The 11,824-nt window shown below is 31.5% G+C and overlaps 1 long non-coding RNA gene across 4 annotated transcripts; it reads right to left on the bottom strand.

Moving 5' to 3' along the window:
* Window positions 1–4,174: 4,174 nt before the first annotated feature.
* On the bottom strand, window positions 4,175–6,780 carry LOC141044852 (uncharacterized). 4 transcript variants are annotated; one of them, XR_016500359.1, is made up of 4 exons: window positions 6,671–6,780; window positions 6,380–6,519; window positions 4,890–6,131; window positions 4,175–4,656 (listed from the first exon to the last, which is right to left on the bottom strand). It is a non-coding gene; the product is annotated as an uncharacterized LOC141044852 (long non-coding RNA). The 4 variants fall into 4 exon arrangements; XR_016500357.1 differs by having other exon boundaries at window positions 6,713–6,780; XR_012216586.2 differs by having other exon boundaries at window positions 5,011–6,131; window positions 6,713–6,780.
* Window positions 6,781–11,824: the final 5,044 nt, after the last annotated feature.

The raw sequence follows: 11,824 nt of genomic DNA, 5'->3' as shown, positions 1-11,824 counted from the left end.
AAGATATATAGATGAATATATATATATATATATATATATATATATATGTATTTTCGAAACGACAAGGCAGAGGATTATTTCGGGAGAAAAAACTATTACGATTTAATGTGTATATGTATATGTCTGAGACTCGTTTGAGAGACACTGATCTGAATCCTTTCCCTACATCCATTTCGCATATTATTAATACCTGCGGTTTAACCTCTTTTGAGTGTAGAAGTACTGGTAAATCGTAGAAACTCCCTACGTTGAATAAAAACATACGGGGGCGTTCGAGATGTGATAGTGCAGCGCCCCCACACGGTGATATTTTTGTTCCTCTAATGACGCATGCCACTCTTCTCCCAGCATCCTAAAATAAGGTCCATGTTTACTTTTAAAATCACATGGAAGATACCACTGCAAATATATCAATTACAGTTCCCAACCGACCAAACTAAGCACAATCGTTTTCACGTTTAATTGGAGGCAATGCCCACGATTCACTAGAAGGATCTAAACTTCGGTGCTAAACTTGGAAAGCGGGGAGATGGAAATTGTGTGACCAACCAAAATGAATAATTAATATACACTTCGGATGATCGTCTACTGCTTCAAGTTCAGGCGGCAATTTCAATCCCCCAGTCCTGACAAGTCCAAATCAAACGGCACTAGAGCAGCAATTCGAGTTTCTCAGAAAGAGCGGAGAAATAAATACACTGGTGGAATGATCGGCATTGTTACCTACCCTTTTTGTGCACTTGCGACCTTAACTCGTTGTTTGAAAAAAAAGGGGGATCATGTGTAAACAATGCTTGTATGGGGGATCTGTACCGTGAAAGAGACTTTTGCAACGGTTACGTTACCTTGAAAGGAGGATGAAGCAACTTTCGATCAAACTTGCGTTGCCTCAGATGATAGTCTGAATGAGAGTGAAAATTTTGTTGATCCCTCGCGCCCTGAATGAAGACAAGGATTTTTGGCTGCCCCTCCTGATCTCAAGGCTACAATTCAGCATGAGCAAAAGTCGAACGAATTGACTACCGAATTAGTGGTTTTCTGCGCTGAGGCTTCCCATAACCCATGTGTCGCGCCACGGAGAGAAGATGAAACGAACTGCCTTCAAAACAATGCGACAAAAACCTGAAAAGGAGATTAAAAGATGTAACCTGAGTGATTATCCCGAGTAATGCGAGCCGGAGAATCTCATGCCAGGGATTCTCACAAAACATGCTGAGGGGGGGAATGCGCTGGACAAACTGGTTTGGGACACTGGCTAAAAACTTTTTTCTATCCGTGTGAGGATTTTCTGCATGGGGTCTGCACAACTTTTCTATCCGTTACGAGATTCTTCAAATGGAATTTACATTCATTACAAGGGAAACGTGACAAGTATTAACAACAATCACCTGTGAGAAGCCGCGGCAGTATTGTATGGTGAAGGACAAAAACTCAAAAACATAAATTTACAGATATGCAAATGAAAGCCCCAGGTTTATCTTAATGAGAGAGTATGTGGAGCACACTGAAGAGTAGTACTTTAGTGAGCGATATTTCTCAACTCTCCACTTATAAAAAGTGTGTGAACTTGATCGAAGCTCTAGGGTCCTGTTGTTGAGAAACCTACGCCTGAAATTGATCAGGAACTGACACCTCCCTATTGTCATAATAATCTTCTCAATGACTGTGAGTGAGCTCTAATTGGATGGCAGAAGCCAGCAGCATGCTTCCCCAACTTCCATCACGCGAGGTCTACTGAAATGGCTGAAACTTATAACGTCGTCATCAATCTTTCTGCTAATCAACCCCTAAACTGTGGGGAAGTACCTTCTCCATATCCTCCGCAGTTGGGCCAAGGCGCCACCGCCACGGTGGGTATTGCAAAGTCTTGGTCAAGCTGCCTCGTGTCTGACTTGATTGCTGCCAGGTGCGCGTGAAGAAATCCTCCATATCAAACACTGGCATCGCAATATTAGCAGTACCGATGGCTGATCGATCAGCCCTGCTGGCGGAAGTGACCGCAATAAACACGCCCGCACGTAAAGACAAAAACGACACCCCGATTTGGCAGGCTTTGAATGCCTGCCATCTTCAACTGGGGTTGGTCTGGCGTGTCGACGCCTCTGAACCTGAGCAGAAGGAGGGTGGCGGCTGCGTCTGCTGCTGGGATGGCCATGAATGGAAGGAAAGGACCAGCGCGGGACCGGTCCATCCACAGGGACCTCTGCTCCTCGTTCCTTCAAGATAAAAACAGATGGAATGTGACCAATATGGCAGATCCAGATAACGAGGAATTGGCAGCGACGGCGTAAAATCAATCGTTCACTGCGCAGGTCGGGATTCTTCTCCTGCTACTGATTCTTCTTCTCCTTATTCTTCTCTCGTAGCTCCTTGGCCCCGTGCATCTTCCAAAGGCGTCCCGCGTTCGGTGGCTGATAACCTGGTCCTTTTGGACGCTGTTCATGCTCCAGGTATCCGTCTTGACATGAGCTATCTCGGCTGAGAAGCGTATCTAGTGAGCAGGTTTTGGTATTGATTCGAAGGCCCGCTGAGCATGATCACATTCATGCCGATTGTTCGGGGTTTTGCTTGGGTTCAGCAGCGCGATAGTCCTAAGATGGGTGGACTATGAGATAGCTTTGCTTCGACGCTCTGATCCTTTCATCCTCCGAAGTCGTAACTCTTCGTTAAGGAATCGCAATTGGTTGCTACACGTACGCACGCACACACAAATACAATATAAAAGTTCAATGAAGCTGGGAGTTGCGGAACATTCTGGAAGGAGAAGAAGAAGAAGAAGAAGAAATATATTAAATAAAAATAATAATAAATAAAAAATAAATAAACACTCCCTCTCGAAGAAAATTCGACGGCCTAACGCCGCCAAGACCATGCAACTATCTCCGAAAAAGGACTGCAGGTCGTCAAAATCGAGGTAATTGCACCTCTGGTTTGAAACCCAAAAACGCGATGATCACGCTCGACTCCGAAGCCCTAAATAACGAAGAGACAACGAAAGATTCCTCGGTCGTCGAAGGCACGACAATCGTTCATCTGGGCGTCGGTGACGCGACGAAGGAGCGTTGGTCGTCCATGTCACGTTAAGATTTTGAGGTTCACATTGCGATTGCGCTTGATACCTTACAATTTTAAATTGTAGAATTAACTTTTCTTGATCAATTTACTTTAATCTTGATAATAATTGGGTTTTTCTATTAAGTTGCTTGGTACAAAAATAGAGGTTGTTCATGCCTTTATGTTCTACATAGTGAGTGTGTCATGCAAAAAAAATGTTCACTTTGTGTGTCCTTACATGGACCTATCAAAGCAAAGTTGAGCAATGAATGTGCAAATTGTTATGGAAAATCATGATTGTTTGCTTTGAAGATTGCTATAAAGGTAATACCAAGCTAAAGTATTCAATGCATGTGGGTTTACTTCAAAACAGTGCATATTTTTTGTGCAACGTTTGAACTTTAAAAAAATATATGTTATTATGTTCATAGTGAATACTATAGGATGTACAAAAATTATAACTTTGAACTATATATGTATAACAGGATTCAAATTTGTAAGTTTTAAAAATCTCAACTAGTAAAATTCTTTTTGATGTATAAAAATTTAGAAGTCAGTATTTTATTTGTAATATATATATATAGTAAATTGAAAATTTCTAAAAATAAAAACAGAGAGATTATTATTATATTGCACATATTGAATCAACAAATTTTACAGTTTATAAAAATAATCTTTATGAAACCGACTCAGATTTTTTCAAATATAGTCGCACGAAATGTTTACTATATATTTGATTATATACTCAGTATCATATACTAAAAAAACATAGTTAATTTTTCAGTGTTGTTTCATCTATAAATATTTTAAAGTTTTGATTATAAACTCTGTTGGAAATGGCAGACCGAAAATTAAAACGGGTGCAAAATCAACAATTAATTATAGGATTATCGCATTAATGATGTTCCAATAAATGTGATACTACCATTCTCTACGTTTGCAATGAACCGATGTTGAGTATTTATTTTTAGAAAATATTAAACACACATCCCTTTTTTGTGTGAATATATATACATGGAGCAGTCTTGTGGTTAATGGTGACTTCTGAAACTCCCCAAGATAGAAGACCATTCTATAAAGTGAATCATTAAAAACAATTGCAAAACTCTATTGTCACCTATTTTAGAATTGTATTGTATCACTTTAAGCATTCACAACAAAACCTAAAAACTTTCTACCTACCATATTACAACTACTTTCTATATACACATACACACATATATGATTTTTTTCACCCTTGTATCTATCTTCTATTATTACATTACATAATGTACAAAGTTTCCTAATTCAAATTATTGACCAACTTAACAAAAGTGGTAATGTTTCAAATTGCATTCATTGAGGCGGAGTATCAAATCTGTCATGACTACATTTTCCTAAGAATGTATGCATCTTTTGTTTCTTTTTTAATTTAATTTTAATTTTATAGTTACTGTTCTCATTGTTATCTTTAGTGAAACTAAAAAACCATCAACATGCTTTGGGTCTTTAAAAATTGATATAAATCCATGTAATTCATTACATATATTTTTAATGCTCTACAGCAGCAAATAGCATCAAATCATCCACATGTGAAGTTTCCATGCTCTGTTGAATAAGGAACTGAAGAGATCACAACATTGCCTTTTAGAGACGTTTTGAGTGACTTTCTTTTCAAATACGAAGGTCTACTTTTATTCAGTATTTGATATGTTTAAATAACATTTTTGAGAAAATAATTATGGGATAGGCATTACATTTTTATTTTTTTGAGCAATAAACATAAATACAAAGGTTTCCAATTTATAATCTAGATTCACATTGGAAAAGAAGTAATAAAGCAAATACATATATACCAATTTGTTTCAAAAACTACAAGAAAACTTCAAAACATTAATTTCATGAAATATATAGTTCTCAAATTTTGAAATACAATAGAAGACCTTTATATATTGGCCATTTTCAAAAATAAGTTACCATGCTTTGTGACCTGCAATTTTTTGTTACTTTGAATATGTGTAGAAGTGTGTAGAGTGAATATCCAAGACATAAAATAATATAATGTGGTGATACCTTACATTTTCCACCTTTTACTTTCAACTAAATAAAAATATTAAAAATTATGAATAAGATTTTAAAATCTGAGTTTCCTGGTATAATCATTTTCACTCACTTTTTTTTCTATTTATAAGTGTGTAGTAATATTATCTAGCATTCACATCTGCATTTTTATATTGCACAACACATTATTTTCACGTTTCATATTATTATTTTTTTGCTACAGAATGAATTGTAAATCAAGGTAGTTTGCTACATGAGATATATGCTATTCTGTAACACATCTTCTTAAATTTATACAGAATGTCTTTAAAAGCACTGAACCATTCCTGTGACGTTTTGTTTTCATAAATTGAAAAGGATGCATTAATGCCAATGATGGTATTGAGAATAGAAATGGGCTCCAATAAATCAAAGAGATAATCATTGCTTTAAAACCACAATGTGCTTCTTGTTGGATAACAAATAAAATACACGTGTATTTTTTCATCGTAATTTACCACTTTAATTTATTATTTACTTGAGAGGTTGATAAAACCATGCACAATGTATTTGTTTGTATGTGCTGAAACAATGTTATTACATAGTATTTGTAGTCATTATGTTTTATTGATGTTTTTGTTCTTTTGGTCCAATGACTTGAATACAAGAAGCAATGGTTGCGAAATACAACAAAAAACAATAAATAAAGATAACTGACCACGTGAATGAAGTGAGTAGGCATCTCTTATGATTTACAAAAACGGCATTACTTGATTGATCTTTATACAAGCTCTTACAATGAAATAAAACCCGCTCCAATAAATTTGTACTTTTGCAATTTATGAGGGTTTATTAGCACTTGTCTTCCAAAGTACTTTTCTTTGTAAGTATCATTTTTTTGCTTTGTTTTCGTTTTTTTTTTTTCTTGTATGGTGGTGCCATAATGCATAACAATTTTCTTAATTATAATACAAAAAGAAAAGGATGTTGAATCAATGCATATGGGGACAACATAATGAAGACCCCTTTTGTGATATCAAATAGAATTTATTAAAGAACTTGCATTATTGTCAATTTGTTGTCAATGACATAATTTCAGTTATATATATATATATATATATATATATATATAACAACATTATGAAACAAACATTGAGAGGATTTTTTAAAAAATAAGTTTAATTGCAACATGTATTACACAAGTGTTGCTCACTTGATTGTATCAATGCAAACCTTATTCTTATTCATAAATGGGAAACCTCATAAATCTACAAAAAATAGAGATCTATCTTCCTCCACCACCCACCTTGTAACTAAATGTCATGAGCTTTTTCAATTGATTTGATTTACTTGGGCTGCTTTAATTTTGTCATGCTTTCCATGAGCCGTGATGAGCAATCTCCATAGTCAATAATTTAGTAGTTGGATGGAGGGTAGAGTTGGCCCCTAGAATAAATGAATAGTGAAAATTAATGATACTCATACAATGATATTCATAAAAATAAGAAATATGTACAATTTGGGGATACATTAATGAAGCTCTATATATAAATGAAATGGAACGTGCAAACTGGGAGGGAGTGGGGATCTCAATAACCTTTCTTATCTGCAACATATACTAAAGAAACAAATATATTACCGGCATTCAAGCCACTCTTTTTCTGTGAGGACCACCTTCACCAAAACATCATAGCACTCGTATAATAATAGAACTCGACTTTAAAGCAAAAGGAAATGAAACTAGAATAAAATAAAAAAAGGCAGGGCGCGGCACTAGTCTGATCAGAGCTTCCAAAGGAGCGGCATCGAGTCACGCCACGTAGGCCGACGCCAGCACGACAACCTGAACAGCTGGCAGATGTGATTTTCCACGTGGGCGCGAAACCCTAAACCTCCAGCTCCCCAGGATGTGACGTAACGATAATGAAAACGAAAGGGGTAATGGATAAAAGAATGCAACACTGCGCGGGACGGGTCATTAATGGAGGGCGGGTCGCCTGGGTCCAAGGCCTTACCGCCACCCGTCCCATCCTCAATAAGGGACGTGTGGCTAGAGGGGAGAGTGGAGCCCGCTATTGGCGAGACGTGAAGCCGGTGGGGTGTGCCAGCTGGAGGGACCATCACCACCCTAATCGATTGGGGGCGTGACTGGGAATCCTAGCTTGACACTCACGGGCAGCTGGAGGATGTTTTCTGACACGGGCTGCCAGGATCGAAAAGATGCTCCGAGGAAAGATAAGCGGAGGCTCCTTTGCATGTTGGTGTCGTTTTTATTTTTAGTTACAGATAAACATACTATTACAAGTTCCCCACTAATTGCTATGGTCTTTATTTTCCCTCCCTCCTTCCTTTTTTTATTTCCTTTTTAAATATTGATAAAAAAGATGGCATAGGAAGCATTCTAGTTATAATAATACAAAAAAGCTTAAAGTCCACTAACTTAAATTGTAGAGTTGTGGATGAATAATGGATCATAATGAGAGAGAAAATAAACCCACATTCACATCTATAAATTAATAACATGATCTCTCTCTCTCTCTCTCTCTCTCTCTCTCTCTTTATATATATATATATATATATATATATAATCATACAGTATTAAATTAAACTCTTTCTTTGTCCGAATTTATGAAAGAAGGAAGTGTGTTTTCTAATTATTCTTTGTCATTTGAAATCCCATTTTCTCTCCGTCTAACTTTTAGGTTTTTTTGTCTCATGGCTCTTTAATTTTTGTAGAATATGTGATTAGTTAATGTCAAGTGGTCATATTCTTACTTTATTAAAATCAAACGACAGAGAATTCTTCTTTGTGTGTGTGTTGCAAAACAATGCATAAAGTGGATATTAAATCAAAGGGAGAAGACATACTGTTGTCCAAACAAAAGAAAGAATGAAAAACAAAAACTATTAATAACTTGTTGAAAAAATAGACTAATTGAATCATCATCATTCCAGAGCATTAAAGAATGGGCTAAATTATGGATCTGCTTTTTAGTAGTGGATGATTATTTGAATGGCATTCCATTCCTTTCATGCATAAATAGAGATTTGGAAAGTTCTCCCATATGAATAAATATAATAAATAAAAAATAATAAATAAAAACGTTAACTTCTATATTCTCAGATAAAATTTTGGGTTTGTGTCTTTTTTATTTTTTGTAAAAGTTATAAGAAAAACAAGTTGGGAATTTTTATTACATTACACATACTTTTTGAAATAAAGTTACAAGTAGTTTCATACAATTTGTGAATTTCACGTTGTTTGGTAAATATGTATAAAATATAACATGCCCCTAAAATATTATTTTCACCTGTTTATTGAAATAAATATAAAATATTTTTATTTTTTTTATTTTTATGATAACAAAGTAAATATAAGAACATTTTATACATGTTCAACTTAAAAATTAAAAATTAATTGTAAAAAATAATTTATTCTTACATAAAATTATAATAATTATTTTAAAACATTTATAGTAATATTTTGACTTCTATTTTTAGTGTTCAATTTAATACAAATTATAATGCATATAATTTCATTAGCCAACAATGGTTTTATAAAAATATCTGTTTGTTTCTTAATATTTAGTTTTTTCATGAGAAAAAATTAAATTAAGTACCACTAATATTAAATTAAAAATTATAATATAATAATAATCAAAAAAATAGAGAAAGATTTAATAAAAAAATATAAATACTACTATATTTATTAATAATATAAAATGGAAATATAAAGAAATAAGAAAAATACTCAAGTCCACCATATATGCAATTATGTGAAGCTTAGTATTATAGCTAGTAAAACTTCTAAAGATTGTGCATGTGATATCCTAACCATTAAAAACCACTCATAAGACTTAGCTTGACACAAATGTTGAGTCAAATGGTTTATTCTTCTAAGTATTCAAACCTTAGTTGATGTTAACAAAGTCAACTAACGAAAAAAGCTAAATGGATGGAAAAACTACTAAATCAAATTAAATTGCATATATCCAACAAGGTTTGGCATTGAATGCTAAATCACGTGACAAATCTTTATGTTAAATATTTTATTTGTGGATTATCATTATTTATTAGTTATTATTTTTATATTACTAACTTTTAATTTTAATTTTAATTTACATTTGTACTTACAATGATTTGATTTTAAAAAAATCTATTATATATGTATAATAGATTATATATATATATATATATATATATATATATTATCTTTTTACTTATTTTTGTAACTATAGAACATAAATTCTTTAGCCTTAAAATTGCTTTATATTTATTTTTTACTTTTGATTACTATAAATTTATATAAGTTGGACTTTCAAAAACTCTGAACTTAAAGTAAGTTGTAATTCTACTACTTTGCATCTTATTAATTGTCTTCTATTCAATAGTAGTAAATAGAAAAAGCTAATTATGCTATTAGAAATAGTGATAATTTTAGTTCAGAATCTATTTTTAGCTCATAAAAAATATTTAATTTTATCATTCAATTACTCAATTCTAATAATGTATCTATTAAGTGCTAAAATGTATATATACATACATAAAAAAAATACATAATTTTTAAAAATTTAAGCTCTCTTCCATTATCAAAGTTTAAACAATTAGTCTTTCTTTTTGTTTTTATTCTTAAGAAATAGTAAATACCTCGAATTTTGTGCTTCATTGTATAATCCATATCTTTCTTGAATAGATAATTGCAACAAGAACAAAAATTTAATATTTTAACTTTTTTGAAATACTAAATATACTCCTTAATATATTTAAATATAATTTAGCTTACTATCTATACAATAAATAGTTGTATTAAAATCTACTTTACAATATTTCTCAACAAAACAATAATGACAAAAACCTATCTTACAATATCATGTACTTTTATAAATCCTTTATTGCTTCAATGATCTAATTATGCGTATCAAATTCAAGACATATCCACTTTTAAACCTCTACAAAGATGATTATAAAAGGTGAAAGAATATGCATAATTCTATTTTTATTTAGTAAATACAAATATAAGCTAAATTTTATTATACTTATGTATTATGATATTTACAAAATATTAGTTTTTTGAAGCATATTAACTAAAAATATTAAAGTATAAATGTATTTTAGAATTTAGTGCTAAATATTGTAAATTTATAATCATTCTAAAAGATAATTTGATTAAATTAATTAAAAAATATATTGTAAAATTATGACAAATAAAATAACATATTAAAATTAACAAATATTTTATTTTGAATATGTACATAAAATATTTGTTAATAAAAAATTAAAAAATAAAAATAATTTAATAAATTATTATATATACAATAATAATTTTTTTCTCAAACTTAATTTTAATATTTTGTACATGAAAATTATTACTGGCAAGATTAGTGATCTCAAGAAATAAAATTATTCAAGCAACATTCATGACAAAATTTTAGACATTTAATAATAATACTATCGATTATTTTAAATTTTATTTTTTGCATAAATTTAATTATTGATAATAAATTATTGCACTTGATTTTAGAGATTTCTTAAAATTTTATTTGCAAGATTAGTATTTTATTTCTATTTTAATACGAAGTTACAAAGATTTTAAAATTGGTACAATTAAACCAATATAAATATAAATATATATAATAATAAATACATCTAATACTAATAGAAGAATACATATATATATATATATATATATATGTAATTATTTTCATTGAATTAATTTTCTTATAATTTACTAGAATATATAATTTTAGAACTTCTAATTCAATAAAATTTTAAAAAAATTACTTAAGAAAATTTAACTAAATATTATAAAAAAGGAACATTGACTTTAAGAAAATTTTATTTACAAATACAAACTAACAAAGTTTTAGTTCCAAAATAGTTATCTTAAAATTAATATTTATTTTAAAATGTTTTTTAGCACTGAATATGTATATGTAGCATTTTTATTTGTTATATTTCTTAATTAAATTTCTTACTGCTAGAAATTATTTTCTGTAATCTCAAACTGAAAACGATGCTTATTTTTGAATTGCTAAGGTATAACTTAAAGATAAATAAAATGAACATTCAAGTATATGGTTCATTTTTATTTAAATTTTTCAAATCTCTGAAATTTTAAAATTAATGTTTTTTTTTCAAAAAATGATAGTTTGATAAAAAAATATATTTAGACTTTCTGCAAGTGTACGTACATACTTTAATATTTTAAGAAGCCAACAACGTCACATGGTTCAATTAGTTTTGATAATGACGTTGGCAAAAGTGTGCAACTCAAAATTTAGAGGAGCTTGTGGCATTAGCAAAAAAATCATGGTGGCATGTGGTGGAGGGCAAGTTGTGGTGGAAATGGCAACACTCTCTATATATATATATATATATACATTTATATACACTTACAAATATTATTTCCCAGCTTATGCATTCATTGAATGAAATAGAGATTTGCTCTTATTGGTGGATAGATAAACCTGCCCACATGGGTAGAGATGCATCATTCCAAGTTGTGTGTGCTGCACATGCTCATTCAGAGATTTGAAGTGGGAATTGCCACTAAAAGCAAACTCATGGCCGATCTGACATTGACCAAGGAAATGCTTAGGGCAGAAGTATAATGTTTGTGCACTTTTGTTGCTTGAATCATAAGTCTTACACCCCAAAGAAACCCTTCACAATACAACGTTTCCCTCCATAACTTCAAGGTTTCAAAGACCAGTTTGAGAGTTTCTTTCACAACGCATTCGCTCCACCAAAA

This window comes from Physcomitrium patens, chromosome 23 (genome assembly GCF_059467195.1).
Source record: "Physcomitrium patens ecotype Gransden chromosome 23, ASM5946719v1, whole genome shotgun sequence".
NCBI lineage: Eukaryota > Viridiplantae > Streptophyta > Bryopsida > Funariales > Funariaceae > Physcomitrium > Physcomitrium patens.
This window is presented reverse-complemented; position numbering and strand designations above follow the sequence as displayed.